Source organism: Lissotriton helveticus, chromosome 12 (genome assembly GCF_964261635.1).
Source record: "Lissotriton helveticus chromosome 12, aLisHel1.1, whole genome shotgun sequence".
In the NCBI taxonomy this organism is placed as follows: Eukaryota; Metazoa; Chordata; class Amphibia; order Caudata; family Salamandridae; genus Lissotriton; species Lissotriton helveticus.
This window is the reverse complement of record NC_136073.1, coordinates 319,414,450-319,433,174: the sequence shown is the minus strand read 5'-3', so window position 1 is coordinate 319,433,174 and position 18,725 is coordinate 319,414,450. Positions and strand designations below refer to the sequence as shown.

At 42.1% G+C, this 18,725-nt stretch overlaps 1 pseudogene; it reads right to left on the bottom strand.

Annotated features, from left to right (window-relative positions):
- Window positions 1-1,923: 1,923 nt before the first annotated feature.
- Window positions 1,924-18,725, bottom strand: part of LOC144798023 (cyclic AMP-dependent transcription factor ATF-1 pseudogene) — a 61,407-nt pseudogene continuing 44,605 nt past the window's right edge.

Below are 18,725 nucleotides of genomic sequence, written 5' to 3'. Positions count from 1 at the left end.
ATAATCTCTCTCTTCATGATGGAACAGGCAATAGAACAACCTGCATAGGACCATTCCACAAATAAAACAGACAATTCTATGGTAACTGATCAGTACACTATCACAGCATAAATCCAGATAACAGCCTTAACAATAACGAAGGTAGTCACAGAATCAATAAAAATGCAAAATCTTCAAAACACACTCAAATAGTCATATCACTGAAAAACGTTCAAAAATGAGATGAAACAGTCAGAAGCCATTTAAAGGTCAATGAGTCTCACAAAGTAAACACATGGGGTAAAACGAGTAAAACTACACACTAAGACAACCATAGCGCACACAAAACTTTGAAAACTACCAACCCGAGAAACCCCAACATTGACAAACCAAAATGAAATGGATAGTTCACAAAAACCATGAGTCAACAGCAGAATGGATCAACCGAAAAATAAGAAGCCAATCATTTAGGACAGCAACACACACAGTATTACAAATGCAAAGCCAGCTCTGAAATTAGTATGTAAATAATCGTTTCCCTATATAATAATTAAAGATAATGCACTGCATGAATTATTTTGAAAATATGTGATTATTTCCATACACAGCCTTTTTAAGGTTGCTACCTTTTATTGTACCTATTTTCTTTGCCTAAGAATTGTTGCTGAATCACAAAAAAGGGGAAGTGCCATAAATCGCAGGACAGTTCTTACAATATGTGTTCTATTACTTTTGATACCTCTGCCGTGGGAAATTTGAGTACCATTAAAAAGAGTAACTGTAACAGCTGTTAGTGAAACACATTAGCTACACTTATTTAGAAATTACAGAAACGTGGAATGAAGCCCTACATAAAATAAGTTAAGTTGTAGGGTAAATATAAATATATAAATATACAATAATATTTATTTAAATTTTTATCCACATATAAAATATTTTCTTCGAGAGGAAATCCCTCCTCTAAACCCAAATAACAAGCATTGGCAAAGTCAGTAGGTCCCCCCTATGTAAGAGCTATTGGCTTTGCTGATATCTTATACTGTGGTTTATCATGGCTAAAAGTTAGTGGAGGGGCATAGAGGAGAGTGGCATACAGGAGAATGGTGTTGTCACATGTCCAATAGGGACATTGTCGACATCTCTAAGTTAGCAGGAGCCTAGCAGCCATTATGCTGCTTTTGCACGTGTTACTACATGGCTTTATTTTTGCAAGCCTCTGTTCATGCCTTTCACATGAGGACTGTCTGCTTGGTTCATTCTCTGCCTGTTCCTGGAGTTTAGTCTGAACACTGTGAGCAAGGTCGATAAACAATGCCCCTTGTTATTCTGTTCTGGTCAGTCCGTAGCACCTAAACAAAACATGCTAATACAGCTGCTGCTGGAAACTCGTACTTCGATATTAGGGGGAGCATGTTTAAATAACATACACTTGGAGACGGAACTTTCCAGGGAGAAGAGCCATTCGGTTCCTATGATGTAGATATACCATTTAGGCACTGAGATATGGGGGTCTGCTGACAAAGCCTAATATATAATAATACTTCTTCTTACCAAGGGGAGGGAGGTTAGGCATTATAGTCCTTTCTCCACTGTCTTTAAATGATGACATCTCCCTGTATGTTATATGGCCTTGCTGCAATGCTAACTGTGTTGATTTTCTCCATTTGTTTGCTGGTTGTGGCTCGTATACTGCGTATTAGAGCATGAAAGTTAAAATAAACATTTTAAACAATATTCGTGTTTCGGTCAGCTCTTATTGTGGACAGGTACAAGATTGTGAGCAAAAAGGTGTGTCTTGTTACTGCGGTTAAGAAAACAATATAAATTCACCGCTGACTCTACTTCACGTACTTTGTCAGGTTTAAACATTTCTATTGAAGACTTGGTCTGGTGTAAAGAGCTGGGTCCGACTACCAGGGTGTTGGCCTGGGGTTGGGGGAAGCCTCACTTATGGCAGTATAGGTCCTTGCGTGTCTTGAGCTCCTCGATTAGAGTCCGATTCTGGTTTTCTAACACTGCCACACGAATCTCCAGACACTTCACGTACTCCTTTTTCTTTCTCCCGCACTCCCGTGCCGCCTCCATGTTCTTCATCAGCCGGATCTCCCGCTTCGGCTGGGGATCCACTGTCTTGGCATTGGCGGCAGCGGCGCTACTGAGGGCTAGCTGTGAGCTCATGAGCACTGTCTGGGGTAGCGCTGATGTGGTACTGCCACCCGCGGAGGTGGTGGTGCGAATCTGGTAAGTCTGCATGTCCCCAGAGGGGGTCTGCACCACCACCTGGTTGGAGGGAACCTAGATCTGTTGCCCGTCCGAGGTCTGTGCATGCTGCAGGATAGGGGTGCCGGCACCACCCAGGTGCTGGTGCAGATCCCCTCCACCGCTCATGCTCAGGGTCTGCAAGCCCTTCACTGTGTCCGAGGCCGGGGAAGCAAACTGTAGAGTGCCGTTGGGCGTGATGGCATAGTATTGGCCGGTGCTGGTCTGTTAGATGGTGGTGGTGGCGGCTGCCATCGAGGCAGCAAGGGCAGTGGAGGCACCCGCGCTCTCCTGCTCCTCCTGCAAGTGCTGCAGCTGCTCCTCGTCACCGCTCTCGCCACCGGACAACTCCTTCAGGATCTTTCGGTAGGAGGGCTGCCGAGCCAAAAGCTCCTGCGCCGCCTTCTGTTGGGAGTCCTCGCTGTGCGGCTGAGGGAAGCCCGTCTGTTCCTCGTCAGCCAGATGCTCCAGCTGCTGTTGAGCGGCACTCAGGATATGCTGCAGCGGCGCCGGCGACTGGATGACTGAAGAAGGCGCCGCGGCCTGGATTACACCGTGCACCTGCACCTGCTCTCCGCTGGGTAGCTGCAGCACTGTCACCTGCTGGCCCCCACCGGCACCACCTCGCAGCTACACGATCTGCTGCGCCAGCTGGGACACCTGTGCTGCCAACACGGTGATGGAGTGTGTTCCCTCTGAAACGCCGTCCCTGTCCGAAGCATCTTCCATGATTGCATCAGAGGAATGGGCTCGGGCACACCAGGAAGTGCACGCGGATGCCTGGGTGCTGTGTTCTGGGGTGTCTAATCATTTGCTTCTTCTTGACTCTGTAGGAGAGTGAGTGAGACACTATAGCTAGTCAGTCCTGGGTTTGTGGGTACTATGGTGGTGGGGAGGCTTAGCCCCTATACACAGAGCAGCATCCCTGCAACAGTGTAGAGTGGAGTGGCTTGGATTGGAGTGGTGTAGAGTAGTATAGAGTGGAGTGGAGTGACGTAGAGTAGAGTGGCGTAGAGTTGAGTGATATAGAGTGGAGTAGAGTGGCATAGCCTGGAGTGGCGAAGAGTAGAGTGGTGAAAAATGGAGTGGTATGGAGTAGAGTGACATAGAGTGATGTAGAGTGGAATAGAGTGGTGTAGAGTAGAGCGGCATAGAGTAGAGTGGTGTAGAATGGAGTTGGATAGTGTGGCCTGACATAAAGTAGAGTGAAGTGGCTTAGAGTAGACTGGCATAGAATAGAGTGGCATAGAGTGGATGGAGTAGAGTGGTGTGGAGTAGAGTGTAGCAGTGTTGAGTGGCATAAAGTGGCATAGAATGGCATAGAGAAGAACGGCATAGGGTGATGTGGAGTGGCATAGAGTGGAATGGCGTAGAGTAGAGAGGTGTACAGTTGAGTGGAGTAGAGGAATGGCATAGATTAGAGTGGCATAGAGTAAAGTGTAGTGCATAGAGTAGAGTGGAGTGACATAAAGTAGAGTAGTGCAGAGTAGAGTAGTGTAGAGTGGCATGTAGTGGGGTGGAGTGGTGTAAAGTAAAGTGGCATGGAGTAGAGTGAAAATGTGTAGAGTGGTGTTGAGTGCCATAGAGTAGAGTGGCATGGAGTGGAGTGGCGTAGAAGAGTGGAGAAGGGTCAGGTGGAGAGGCATAGAGTGGAAGTTGTGGAGTGGTATAGAGTGGAGTAGCATAGATTGGAGTAGTGTAGTACAGTTGGGCTTGTAAGTAACTGAAGCATTAACAGAGATGGCAGATAGGGTGAAAGTCACATAAGTAAGAAGCTATATGCCTGTGGTAGAAGTAGGAAAGCACATTGTGCGTCCAGGAATAATACATAAATGCTTCAAAAATAAAAAAATAGTAATTTGCAAAAGACAAGGAAGAACAAAGACGAGAAAGCACATGCAATTGATCAATGCTCAAGGGAGGAACGAACATAAGAAAGGAAGGGAAGCCTATGGGAGATAAGCAATCGAAAGATCTCAAATTAAAGTGACAATGAAAAAAACTAAAGGTATGTATGCTGTGGGCATGTTGTGGGCCACTAGATTGTTAACAATTCACACTGCAGCACAGCCCATATGCTGGGTAGGTGAGACCTAAAAATGGGAGTGTTCATTACACTGCTCCTCCATGAAAGTTCCACTCACTACTGATGTCCGAAGGTGAACTTTTCCATGTGTCCTGGGGCTTAGAAATGTAATACAAAGGTTAGTGAATACTCATGGAGTCATAACTTTTGAATGTGGCAATCTCCTAGAAAGACCCATTAACCCATACCTAACCCACACTATAACAGCAGAAAATTCAGCTAAGTGACAAATTAGAAGAGTAGAGACTATCTGTGCTCCAGAAAAACGTACAAATCGTTATTCTTTGACCTCGACTCTCATTTGTGGGTACAGAGTATTTTTTTGCACACCAAGTAATAACTTAGCAGTGAAAACACTTTAAGAAAGCTGGCCCACCATCTCTAACTATAATTGAAAGGAGTACCCCAGGACCAGACACGTCATTCTGACTTTCAGCAGAGAAAAGGAGTTACTGAAGTCCCGATTCATAATGCAGCATGTGCACCTAAAGGTATCTATTGTGTGAAATGCATGTTTTACAGGTATAAATTACAGATATAAAATGTGCAAACATGCCACTGTCTGGAAGAAACTAATACAAAAACTGTTGGAGTGATGTTCCTCCCTTTTCCATGAGCTCTTCCAAGTCATGGTCATGCCCACTTTAAAGCCATTGTCACGTCAAGGGAAAGCCCACCGACACCCATCTGCATCCAGGAAATACACAGTGTTGGTCTCCTAGGCCACTGACAATCTACTTCTTAGCCCTATATAACATATAGAGAGGCAACAAAATAAAGTTTAAAGCATCAATGCACATGTAGTAAAAAGATCCGAATTTCTTCTTCGTTTCTTAAGCACACTTCTTTTAATCTTGTCTTGTCGTCATACAGAGTGCCAAGAGATGTTACAAGCCCAGCAAAGAAAACAGCTAACGCGTTTCGCCCCACAGGGGGCTTCCTCAGGGCAGACTTAACAAAGTTTCAACTCAAAGGGTAACATATTTCACATCCCCCTTAGATATTTCTATTAACTCTCCGCAATTCACACCCTGCAGTCAAGGCTTCAATGACAGCTAAATTGTTCTTGGTTCTCGTATTGTGCTTCCTGTTTTCAAATATTCTTCCCATATAATCAGTTGACGTACAAAAATGGATGTGAGTACTTCAATGATCCATAGTGAGATGCCCGGTCAATACGATAGTTGACTCCAGACAAAGTGCTACGGTAGACGCACCGTCTCCGTATTCCCTCACGTCCACAACGGTATGAAGACCGCACCATGCATCACACTTTGTGATGCATGGCGTGCTACGAAATCCGTTTTATTTAATAAATTGCTTACTTACCTCCAATTATCCATATTCCAGTTTTTAGCACCCCCTCCCACCCTGCCCCTGCCCCGCCCCGCCTTTCTGCCCCGCCGAAATTCCCTCCATGGGCCGCGGCTGATGATTTCATCACACTTATTTTGCCTATCATCCTTCGATATGCTAATTTCATGGTTCTAGTTAAATTTAACATTGAGCTCAACAACCTGGAACAAGGCATTGTCTTTGCCTTTATTGACTCTTTAGAAGAAGACTTCTTTGCATGTATCTCAAGTCTGTTAATGAACTGGATTGATCACTGTGGCATTCTCTTTAGCTTGAAAACAGCCTATATGCCTTCTGTCCCTCCCCATCACCGTCCTACATTGTCCTCAGCTTGGTTCAAAGTTAACACTATCTCCCTCTTTATGGTCTTACGACAAACCATAGCAGGTGATTTGCAATCTAGTTAGTAATGGGCTTCCTTCCCAGTACAGAAGCATAGGAAGCATGCCATTGGACCTAGTGCAAGCAATGTAACTGTATCTTTGACTGCAGCTGGAGTAGTAACATAAAGCAAATATCATGGTCCAATGGGCTGCAGCAATGGTAGCTATGCCCCTGATCAGCTGCTCAATTATTATGGAGTGCCTCTTAAAAAGTTCTATTCCGGCACATCTGTTCCTTTCTGCAGCTTGGTATACTGTCAGTAGTTTAATGTCACTGCATAAGCCTGAAAGACAACAGAGAGAACAATTTCTTGGCCCTAACAATCTCATCTCTTCTGCGATATTTGAGCTTATAAAATTTTAATTAAGTACACCTGCTCCAAATTTATTGCTGACCTTATTTATCTAGCTACTCACTCCTTTAAGGTACTTTTTTAAAAAGTAAAAGAACATTCTGCTCTAAATCCTGTAGCAATTCCATCACTCCATTGATTCAGATTATAGATGATATATATCTCCCTTTACACAAATGGGGTACAGCCATCCTCATTCTCCTCGAATTTATCATGACATTTGATACTGTTTCTCATGGCACTCTCATTAACTGAATTGTGGAAAATTTTAATGACAGCCTCCATGATATTCAATCCAGATTTCATGACTGTGTGAATGTGGTTGTCGTGTTGATGAGTTGTAACTCGCTTAAGGTGAAGGGTAAAAAGGCAAATGTACCTCTCTTCAAGAAAAACTATAATATATTTAGAATTTGGCCACATGGCACCAGGGTCCATGCATGATTCCCATTCTAGCTTCTACGATGGGCAATTTGGGTATGTTTTCCTGATCCCTTTTTTTATGTATGACACGTCAGTAATGATGTTTCCACATTTTCTTTCTTCAAAGTACTGAGTATAGTGGTCCATTTCCTTCCTTTTACCCACTTGCCAACCATATGCAGTATTGGAAACCCCTTTTCCCCCTTACCTCCCTTCTTTCTCAAGCAATTGCACTTAGTACAAAATGTGGCCACCCAGATTATTTTTGACCTCCTGTTTTGGTCCTCTATCTCACAATATTTCAGAATCCTTCATTGGCTTTTCATTAACAATGCATTTTCATTAAAACTTCTGTATCTCTTGTTATGCCTTCCATTGACCAAGCCCATCATGCTTTCAACGTTGTTTTCTACTATACACTCACTGAAAGTAGAACTATTCCAACTAGCAAGCCCTTTCTGGTTCAGTGTATCTAAATTTCTCACACTTATTGCAGAGCATTCCTATTCACGTCTAGCCACATTAAGCCACAAAACAATAAAACACCCTTTCCCTCTATCTGCATTCTGTCTACAATCATTCTGCCTCCTCATACCAACTATCTGTTTTGCTTATCCCTTTCTTAACGCCTTTAGCACATGCTGCATCCTAACTCCTGCAGCAATAAGACACCCTTAGGTAACAACATATGGAAATAAATAAATGCATTGGTTATATCAACCTCATATCAAATTTCACGGACTGACGTTATCTTTGATCCAGGATAAATTATAGGTACACCTACTGCGAAAGCTCATATTTCCTTTTGTCTTTAAACTATTAGTGTATTCGTATGTCACTGACTTCTGTTGAGGTTTATCAAACAACATTCAACTTGGTTGGATATTTATGGGACCATCTGACCACCACTCACAATTCAATGGGGGTCAACTTCCTCAAAATGGATAGATTTTTGTGGCAAAGGTTGGCCTTTCATTTTGGGCCAATGAATTGTGGCCAAAAAGTCACAAAGGTTAAAAGCTTGGGTTTTGTGTTTGTCTCCAACCTTGTGGTCGGAGGGCAGTGCATGCGAGTGGACAGCTTCCACCCACTATTTTCACAGGATGGATGCCGTCCTCCTGCCAAGAAATTTGCTTCCAGTAAAATATGCTGAACTTGTCGCAGAATACTTTTCCAACACTGGGACACATTCAGCAGCACAAGCACGCTGTCTCCTTTCTATTCTCAGCAGATTCCAGCCAGGCCAAAAATAAAGTCTGAAATTTTAGGGGCGACCTGCCCTTCTTTTGTTCTACTATATGCCTGGCTGGAAGCTATCTGAATCCTAACAGCGAGATGCCAGAGCAATGCAGGCACAATAAAGGCACACAACTATCTCTTTACAAGTACTTAGGGCAAACTATGATTTGGAACGAAGCTTTTGACTTTGTACAATTCTTGTATAAAAGAGATATGCATGCATTGTAAGAATGTCAGATGTATCAGTTTGTATGAGCATTTACACAAATTACAATCTAAATACCACAATTGTTTTTAAAACTATTCTATAGCGGTACTCATCCTGATCTATATTGGCTATAAATCATACAAGTGTGTAAATGAATGTACAGGATGTGTTATGTAAGACATTGAGGGAAGGGCCACTGACATTATACTGCCGGGGTGGGCCAAATTATGCAGAAGGTTTACTAAATTAGGCAGCAAAAACGGCAAATTATACAGTGTAAAGCGGCACATTTAGGGCCTGATTCTGATGCGTTCAGGAAAGAATTCCCACCTAGGCCCTGATTCTGATGCTGTTAGGAAAACCTCCTAATGACATTTGCTCCTTCCAAATCGGATCGGGAACGTGTCTTCCCGACCCAAGGCCCAATTATGATGCGGTTAGGAACATATGCTCCTATTGAGTCCAACTAAATCGTATCTGGAAGCATCATACTCCTGTCGGTCGGACTCTCCCGATCCGAGTGGGTCGGAAACCATTTAGAAACTGATTTGGTTGGGAAGCTTTCCAACTCGCATCAGAATCAGGCCCTTAGTGTTAGTATTACCTCATAATTTGGGAATTGTACACATGTTTACACTATCTGGACAAAGCTTTCACCTCATTAGTACTGCTTTCACACCAAAATAGAGAAATAAGCAACAGAAGGATGACCAGTGAACCTATGCAATGGGGCTTCCACTGCACTGTGTCACTGTGCTTACAGTAACTATTGAACTGTTTGAGCTTAAAACATTTTTTTGTTGAAAACTGCAGTTTATGTAGCAGATGATAGATTAAGTGGCAAATACATAATTTTCTGCATTAGGCCATCTCTGCAACATTGCTCGATGAAGGGGCCATGAATGAGGGTTCCAAGGTGTAGGAGCTACATATTGTCCTTTATAGCCCACTGTAGTATTTTATAAGCACTTAACTACTGCTGTTTATGAACTACAAATAACAAAAGGATCTCTGTGTTAGAAACAGTAACCCACTTACCTATCCACTTAAAATAAAAACTATTTAGAGAAACATGGGAAGGCATGTATTGACATCCCTGTTGGGGCTACCTACTTCAGTCTCAGTTTATTGGCAATTCCAAGAATTGGACGAGGATGGCTCACTCACGTAATGTGACATGCTTTGTCATTTGCCACCCCGACCCACCCTGGGAAGATGGTACTGCCAGGGTGGACTCAACCTCAGGCTGGAGCTAACCTGAGGGAGATCTCGGATATTTCTTATCATATCTGGATAATACTATGATTCAGTTGACAGGTTGAAAACACCTTAGGATAGATCGATAAAAGTGTTCTTTATTCAGGTGGTATCCTAGGTATGTTAAAAGGTTACCAAAGAAGTAACTACATGAGGCATATATGGGTGTAATGACCAATATGTGTCACTGCATATGAGTAAACATTCATGCCAACATGTTTCTGCCTTCCGTTGGCCTATTCAGCAATAGCATTCATCCGGGCTATATCTATGAGTCCCTATACTGCAAGTAGTCAGTGCAGAGTACCCATAGAGAAGGAATATAAATGTGGAGAGGACCTACCTCTCACCTATGGTCTCTCCATAGCAGAAAAATATCATTTATATACTAATAAACAATGGAAAAAGAACAATTCAGTTCTTTTTCCTTTGTAATAGGCTCTGCAGAGCCTATTATTTGTATACCCTGAGGTATTCTTTGATTAAAAACCTTAGCAATATATGACTGTAAACCAAATGTGATGAGGTGATTATAAGAGCATTCATTGACACAACATACATAAGTGGCACAGCAAAACAACACATGGCACATCCATCCAAACTTTTTTGATCGAGGACGGATGTGCCATGTGTTGTTTTGTTTTGTAAATTCAGCACTCCATTCCATTTTAGACAACATGTGAATGTGATGTTTTAGTGTTTTTTCCTCTTGTGTTGGTTTCTTGTGCTTGCGTATTGAAGTATGTACATTATATATGTCATTTTTATATGTATTATTTATGTATATTTGTATGTTTGTTTTCAACCCTGAGGAAGCTCTCAGTGTGGGAGCGAAACGCGTTGGCTGATCTATGATGCAACTGATTCTTATCTGAAAGAACTTGATTAAATAAATAAGAAATATTTTCATACACTTTCTGCCTTTCTGAACTTTTTAAAATTGTGCACCCCCATTGCTATTTCAAATTATCTTGTGATCTGGAGCACAGTGACGCCATTCAGCAGCTGACACAGGGGTTGTCTGCGCGATCGCTCTTAACTATTATTGGAACTGGTACTGAGGTGCGGCATCGAGGGCCCGCAGCTGCGTTTTTTTTTTTTTTTTAGTTTGTTGTCTCACAACAAATATGATCTCCTCTAGTATATCCTGTGTAGGATTCTTTTTCAGTTTCTTGTAGTGTTTATCGTTATTCAACAATTTTCTACATTGTGTATGGAACATTTCTTAAAATCACGATGCCTCAGCCTTTGTCTGTGGGTTTTATCACTGCTGCGTCATTGTTTTTAAGTTCTTGTAATGCACTCTTCTGACAAATTCTGGAAGGGGGTGTGTTTCACCTGTCTCATTTGTTCTAGTCCTACATTAATGGCCTGTTCAAACGCTGCCACTTCAGGTGGTAGTTGCAGAATGGTGGGCTTCTAAGTTGATTTTTTTCGATGCCTGGTGTTTTTAATCCTCTATGCTATATCTATCTTCTAGGGTCTCTTTGTTTGAAAAAAAGCCCTGCAATCTGATTTTGCAGGAAAATCTTGCATCTCAATTTTTAGTTGACCAAAATCTTCTCTTGGGGTGGAGACAAATCCAAGACCTTTGTTTGATACTTGTCTCTGTGTTTTTGTCCAGGGTGTTTCAGTTAGATTTTTATCACATTATCCCCTATTTTCTGCTTGTTCCTGGTTGCGGTTCTCTGGTATTGGTTTCCCCTAGGTCTACTTCCTGATCGCTCCACATCACCCTTTGTTCTCAGTTTTTTTATCTCCCTTGTCCAAAGCCCCTCTCTAAAAAAGGCAACATGGGGAAGGATGGTTGCAACAGGACCCTTGTTGTGGAGGGCATTGTGGGAAACAATATGGTGGACATCCCCATTGTGGTACTGAGAATCCACCTCCAGAGTACAGTCCTTGTGACCTCTGGTTTCTTCTGTAGTTTCTCCTACCCCTTCCTCTTATTTGTGGTTGACCTGATACTCTGTCTGAAGACGTATCCGTTCCTGAGGAGTACCTACTCTCGTCAAAGGTGAAGGATGATTCCCTATCTCATCACACATAGGGCTCGATTAGGATCGCGGTTTTACCGCATCCTCCGGGCCGGCGGAAGCGGGAAAACCGCTGTGGAGGCACAAAAGACCCACCGCCAAATTAGGATGGCAGTGGGTCTCAAAATCCGACCGCAGCTTTTTCCGCCGCGGTCACCTTCCGACCGCGGCGGAAAAGCTCTAACATGGCTGGCGGTGTCTATCAGACACCGCCAGCCATATTAGGATAGCAGAAATCATATGCTTTTCCACGGCGGCTTTTCCGGCGTGGAAAAGCATACGGACATTGACTTTGGGGGCCCGTTGCGGGCCCCCTTGGTGAAGGGGGGGTGGGGAGTGCACATGGGGGGTACCTATGGTACCCCCCCGCATTTGCGTGGACAAAGCGGCAGGCACCGCGCGGTGCCTGCTGCTTTGTGCACGCAAATGCCGTGCATGCATTTTTAACATTGCGGCGGGTGCAGCTTGAAGCTGCACCCGCCGCAATGTTAAAGATTGAGGATGTGACCGCCAGGGTGGCGGTCACATCCTAATCTGCACGGAGGGACCGCCCCAGCCCCTGTGGACGGTCCCTCCTACTCTATGGTGGCGGACGGACTCGGCCCTCATAATGACCCCTTAGATCACCTTGGATTATGGGTATATTTTTTCGTGCAAGAAGTTTGCTACATCTTTTTGAAATTTGTTGTATTTTGATTGTGTCAAATAATCTTTGTATTCAGTGAGACACATGTTAATTTCTTGAAGTTTCTCTTTAAACACTGTGATGGACAGTTGGGTTCTTAGATCATTTTCTTGTGTCGTTATTTCTATTATCAGAGCATCGGAAAGTCTTTTGACTGTTTTTAAGATTAGTGCTAACGAGTCCCCAGTACATTTCAACAAAATTTGGGACCATTCCTTCTGAAATTCCTTGTCCTACGAAAGAATTCTCAGTGTGTTTGGTCACTATAAGTCCTATTAGGGCCACATTTTCCTGCAGGTATTCCACCATTATTGCGCCATGGAGCATGGTTTTTACTTGTGTCCTCTTTTGTTCTGCTAAGGAGTCCATTAATTCATCTGGTTAACTGTCTGTTCTAAGGTTGCATCTCCCATAATGGAGGGAGCTGCTAATATGGATACAACATCCTCATCGTCGAACAAGAGGTCTATATATTGGAAACGTTACTTCCTGGTGACCAATCTTAGCACCACTTAACAGTTCTCGCACAGCTGTCTGCTGTTCAAAATATTCTATCACACAAGAGGTGAGATACAGGGCATTTGTGGGCTCACGCCTGCCCTTAGTCAGTAATCAAAACACAAAGATGGCAGGACACCCCAGCACTTAACCCAAGTTCGCTATTTAGCAAAACATGGGAAGGGATGTGTTGACATCCCTGTTACCGCTACCTACTTTGAACAGACCATACAGCAATTAGCGCAGCAGAACTAGGTAAAAATAACCCTCTGTGTCTTCAGTTGTTGCTGTGCCATTTATGCATGTCGTGTTCTTATAATCACCTGATCACATTTGGTTTAGTCTCATATATTGCTATGGTTTTTAATCACAGTCTACCTCAGGGTATACAAATAATAGGCTCCACGGAGCAAAAACAAAGGAAAAATAACTGAATCATTCTTATTCATTGTTTATTAGCATGTCAAGGATTTTTTTCTACTACTTTCTCTTTATTCTTTGTATCTGTATTTTATTCCTAACTGATAGACCATAAGTGAGAGGTAGGTCCTCTCCATATACATATTCTTTCTCTATCGGTACTCTGCTCTGACTACTTGCACTATAGGGACTCATAGATACAGCCCTGTTGAATGCCATAGGTGAATAGGCCAACGAAAGGCAGAAATATGTTGGCGTGAATGTTTACTCATATGCAGTGACGCATATTGGTCATTACTCCCAATTATGCCTCCTGCAGTTACTTCATTGGTAACCTTTTAATATACCTAGAATACCACCTGAATAAAGGACACTATTGTTGTCTATCCTAAGGTGTTTTTAACCAACCTACTGGATAATAGTATTATCCAGATAAGAGAAGTAATATCTAAGAACTCCCTCAAGTTAGCCCCAGCCTGAGGTCTAGTCCGCTCTAGAAGTATGATCTTAGCAGGGTGCAAAGAGGTGGCAAATGATGAAGCATGTCACATTACGTGAGTGAGTCATCCTCGTCCAATTCTTAGAATTGCCAATAAACTGGGAGTGAAGTAGGTAGCGGCAACAGGGATGTCAACACATCCCTTTCTCATGTTTCGCTAAATAGCCAACTGGGGTTAAGTGCTGGGGTGTCATGCCTTCTTTGTGTTTTGAAAGTTGACTGTCAGACTGCTTTATATGAGTTGTGACTCGTCACTCAACCCCTTTTCGTTGCGACAGATTTACTCCCAATTTGTGCATTCCTGGTTGAAGGATTTTTCAAATTCCAGCACTGCTGTAAGGATCACACACAGGGCAGTAACAGGGTTGGAAAACAGTTTTAAGCCTGCCTTACGAATACCCTGTGGTTTTCCGAGCATGCCTAGCTCCAGAATCCCAGAATATATCAGCAGGAATAATGAAGAAAAAAGCCCACCCTGAAATTTTCCCAGAATGGAGCGTGTCAGGAAGCAGGAAGATTAACATTCATTGCGCATGGGAAGAGCTAAAAAATGAACAGGGAGAGCTGAGCCAAAGCAAAGGGTCCGGTTTGGTTCTAACAGACCATGCACGAACTGAACCCTGCATATTTTTGGCAAGTACATTATGTAACAAGTTTCATGTTAGAATATGATAAGCTATCTTTAAAATTCAAAGAAGAGTATTTATTTAGCACATGCAAGTGGTTTGCCTTAGTAGATCAAAATAAATCACTGCACGGAGAATGATTTATTAAAAGTGATGTTTATTTAAAAATGTAAACATTCCTGCACACTTCTGCCATGGTTACAATGGCATTAGTAAACTAAGAGGCAGGTCAGTTGTCATGTATACACTAAAGATGACCAATATTCATATTTTAAATGGAGCAATGTTGTAGTCTATTAAATCAGACACAAGTGGTTTTTGAACAGCACAGATCCTGAACGCACCTTACTGAAGGTGCTTTCATATATGGTGATAAAGAAAACAAAGGTTTGGTCAAATAAAATACTAACCCTGGACCTCATAATTGGTGAGCATGGCAGCCGCGATTGATCACTGGTTTTCTTCTTAACATTGTGCAGTTCAGCCCCTCAATGGGTATTTTTTTCTGACAACTATTAATGCTTTGTTCTCAATTCTCTGTGCATGCAGCTAGAGCATGGTGGCAGGCAGAATCTACATGAAAGCTTGGCTTGTGTTGAGCTCCAGTGCCAAAAAGACCTAAAGCTGAGCCAGAGCCAGCCATCTGACTCGAGCCTGGCTTGAGTTTTTAGTAGCTCGCCCCCCTCTGGTTGCACACCATTTAACAAGCTGAGCTGCCAGAATGTTCGTATTTTTGTTCCTGAGACCCAGTACTTGCCTTAGCCCCCTGCGCCTTGCCTTCCATTTCAACAGTGTGCACACACTGCACACTGATAGAAAAAAAAGCCAGATAGCAATTGCTGGCAGAGAGGAGTTCATACTCAGACCCTAGATATCATTGCCCCCCTAAACTCAGCAACTATAAAACTATAAAAAGGGGAAAATCTGCTTTAGAATGCCTAAATTCAAATGGAGGACTTAAAAATCTCCCGTGGACAAAATCATTTATAAAACGGTGCTAGGAAAGTACCACAAAAGTCAGTCAGTCAGTCAAAAAAACGTTATTTCAGCAATTACTGCCATAAAAGTGCAATAATATAACATTTATAAATTCATCATCATAAAATGACAGACTAATATTTAAAAGGAAATAAAAAAGCAGTAAGCAATTACAATTTAAATAAATTGACACATGGCCCAAATTGTCAAAGAGGTGGCTGAGTAGGGTGGGTCCCATCCCCTCGAGCAAATAATCCATGAGGAGTGTTAAACATAAAGGAATATCTCACTTGGGAGCAACTTTAGCAACATGTTAGACTATGTCATCATGGGCACAGACTGTTTAAAAAACTATAAATAAAGAGAAGAAACATTTTAAAAGTAGGTAGGCTTCAATTAATATCATCTAAAATCGGGATATCAATAAAACAACAACATCTAAGTTCTCTACTCTAAATATTCACAAGGCATCTGCACATTGCAAATAAAAATGTAGTAATTACACATCAAAGAACGGGTAAGTATCATATTTTAGTATCCAATAGAACTCTCTATAGTTTTTTATACCCAGGTTCCTACAAAGATGAAGAACCCATTTAGATCTAGCAACACTATATGCAGGATAAAAAAAGATCACACAAGTATTAAAGCACTAATAAAGACTCATATAGTTGATTGGAACAATAATGCTGGTAACTGAACAAAAGAACTCTATATGATATTGAGAGAATTCACCAATCCTCTTTGCGATGATATCTCAGACCACTTTGAACAAAAGAATCTCTACGTGTTATCTATCCTTTCCCAACAATTCAGAATCAGTAGGGCTGGCTCTATCTAACCTCTGGGCTACTTCCAACCCCACAATTATAGAAACATTTAATCCTGTTACTCCTGAACAAGTGTTGGTCTTGGTTAACAGGATTAAAATGGGTTACCAGAGGATCCAGTCCCGCCTTATTTCATGGCCCCTTTGGCCCCAACCTTCCTTGCTCTGATTACAGACCTGTATACATTTTCCTTGAGTTTGGAATCTTTCCCAGTAAAATGGAAAGCCGCCCGGTCAGACCAATTCTTAAAAAAACCTAAGGGTGAATCACAAGAGATGGTAAATTACAAACCTATACCACTACTCCACGTTCTTGGAAAGGTTATGGAGACCTTAGTCAATCAACAACTCATATCATTCCTAGAAACCACCCTCTGTTGGATCCTTCCCAGTCAGGCGATCATGCTTCCTATAGCATGGAAACAGCATTAATGAAGGCCCTGGACCGGGAACTCAGCTATGCTGGTTCTTCTAGATCTGTCCGGAGCATTCAACACCATCTCTCATGCAACCCTAATCCAGAGATTAGGGGAAATTGTTGTCGAGGGCAAAGCACTAGGACAGATGAAAAACCTTCTAACTGGTCAAACACACTCAGTACAGCCTGACCTTTTAAACTCTAGAACTATGGCCTTAGACAAGGGGGTACCACCGGGATCAGCGTTGAGTCCCACCCTTATTTAATAAATATTGGGCCCATCTGGCCAAAGTTAAAAAATCATGTGGCTTTAATGTCATCTTGTATGAAGATAACACACAATTGTAATCACTATGGTGCCTAATCCAGAGTTCACCAAATGCAGATTTGATAATTGTATGACCAAGATCACCTCCTGGATGTCTGCTAATTTCTTCTAATGGTGGCAATGAATGAGGGCCAAGCTCTAAGGTGTAAAGAACACAGCTGCCCATCTGGCCTTCAATCTTCATCCTCATTCTTCCTCTGAATGCAAGCTAAGATCCATGCATTGGCTTCCTATCAAAAAAAGCATGCCCTCTTCAAGTTTTTCTGCCTGGTCTACAAATCCTAACACAGATGTGGGTCAAGCTATATGCAAAATAAGTTGCATCCCTACATTCCAACCAGCAATGTCAGATCTAGTGAGCAACAGCTACTAGATCCTAAGCGTATTCGCACAGCCAGGTATGAGGGCTGTTCCTTTTCGGCCCCTCAACATTGGAACCAGCTACCTTTTCAGCTACGCTCCTGTCCTGACCTAGCTTAATTACAAAAATTCCTACAAACATGGCTTTTTAACCTTTAATTTTAATGTTAACCTATGTAGGTGCACAAACACTGAGGGACCCGATTGGGGATGGTTTGTGCACTTCACACATATAAATATTAAAAAAATATTTAAAAAAATAAATAAAGAGGATTTGACTGTATAACAAGAATCTAAGGCACAGATAAGATGATTTCTATCAATTACCCACGCTCTTACATCATGCACCATGAATTAAAGACAAAGCATTAACCCAGTGTTAAATAGGGGAAATAAAGTTAAACCCATCTTGTGGCGGAATTACACAGCATGAAAGCATAAAACATTGGGATCAATCCTGGCTTTCCCACTTGACCAAATTGTGTGTTTAGGCACATCTTCTTCTTGTGTTTGATCTAGTAGACTATATTGTTGTTCCATGTACATTAAGAATCTAAGACTCATACAGGGTGCTCGTGAAAATTGACTTGCCTTTTAGTTTTTTTTAGCAATGTTGTTAGGGCAGGGGTGGGCATGAATTTTTGTAAGTGTATACTAAATTCGACCAATCACTTTAAGTAAATGCCTGTCAATGCAGTGATATAATCTAAAATACGATGGTGAAACATTTCTGCATTTTAACAAAATGCGCTTTATGAATTGTGAATCAATTTAGCATATTTTGTTGTATCGATTAGTTGGCACTTTCTTGGCTCAGTTTGTACACGAGCTCTCCATGTTAGTTTGTTACTTCACCTATCCTTAAAGGAGCTAGTGTTTGAAAGCAAGGTTGGGGCCTGGGTGATTATAATGGTGCCCTTGGGCCCTGCTTTCAGAGTCAGAATCACTTCCTTGGAATGGAGACGCATACCAAGCACTTGCTGCATCACAGGAGCAACTCTGTTCAAAGATAAGATGCAGCATTTTGGTTAAAGTGGGATGGTGTGATTTCTGGCTGGATTAGTAGTACTTACCAAGAGCTGGAATGAAGACCTGGATCCAGTCAACTCGATGATGAAGCATGCCACATAGAAATATGGGGGTGATATTCTGCTTAAAAAAACTGGAGTTAATTGAGGTTACCTCATCTGTGACTTTTTAGTTGTAATGTGGTGGACTGAGGTATCTCCCTTATGTCCTTGTCTCTCTTTAATGGTTTGCCAATGGTGCACTTGCCAGACCATCTGGAATTTTACAAGTTACTCAAAGGACAGCTTTTTGGCTAATTGCTTTCTCTCTTGAAAATTTCTCTGTGCCTCTTTGCACAAGCTTGTGAAGTGCTTGCAATATTCTCTGTTATTTTGGTTTTCCTGATAGCTGTCTGTGACAGATTTTGTTCATTTCTTAAAATTATAGCACAAGGATGTCCTTGGGAAAGAGTTTACTCTACACATCAATAAATAGAT